The sequence below is a fragment of the Bombus fervidus genome, unplaced genomic scaffold (assembly GCF_041682495.2).
Source record: "Bombus fervidus isolate BK054 unplaced genomic scaffold, iyBomFerv1 scaffold0020, whole genome shotgun sequence".
Lineage (NCBI taxonomy): Eukaryota > Metazoa > Arthropoda > Insecta > Hymenoptera > Apidae > Bombus > Bombus fervidus.
The window spans coordinates 161688-162867 of NW_027212583.1; positions in this window are offsets into that span (position 1 = coordinate 161688).

Sequence of the window (1180 nt, forward strand, 5' to 3'; positions counted from 1 at the left end):
TATAACGTGATGCTATATAACGTTATACGTTATACTATAATCCTACATAACGTTATACGTTAGAACGTAATGCTATATAACGTTATACGTTATACTATAATCCTACATAACGCTATACGTTATAACGTGATGCTATATAACGTTATACGTTATACTATAATCCTACATAACGTTGTACGTTAGAACGTAATGCTATATAATGTTATACGTTATACTATAATCCTACACAACGTTATACGTTAGAACGTAATACTATATAACGTTGAACGTTATAACGTAATACTATTTGACGTTAGACGTTATACCGCTATACTGTCGGACTTTATACGTTATAACGTCATACTTCATAACGTTATACGTTACACCGCTATACTTTCGGACGTTATACTTTATAACGTCATACTTCATAACTTTATACGTCATAACATAATACTATATGACGTTATACGTTATAATGTAATTCTATGTAACGTTATACGTTATACTGTTATACTGTCGGACGTTATACGTTATAACGTTATACATCATAACGTTATACGTTATAACGTCATACTTCATAACGTTATACGTTATACTATAATTCTTCATAACGTTATACGTTATAATGTGATGGTATATAACGTTATACGTTATAACGTGATACTATATAAGGTTATAAGTAATACCGCTATACCGTCGGACGTTACACGTTATAACGTCATATTTCATGACGTTATACGTTGTACTGTAATACTGCATAACGTTATACGTTATAATGTGATGGTATATAACGTTATACGTTATAACGTGATACTATATAACGTTATAAGTAATACCGCTATACCGTCGGACGTTACACGTTATAACGTCATCCTTCATAACGTTTTTACGTTATACTATAATTCTCCATAACGTTATACGTTATAATGTGATGCTATATAACGTTATCCGTTATACCGCTATACTGAAGGACGTTATACGTGATAACGTCATACTTCATAACGTTACACGTTATAACGTCATACTTCATAACGTTATAAGGTATACCGCTATACTGTCGAACATTATACGTTATAACGTCATACTTCATAACGTTATACGTTATAACGTCATACTTCATAACGTTATACGTTATAACGTCATACTTCATAACGTTATACGTTATAACGTCATACTTCATAATGTTATACGTTATACTATA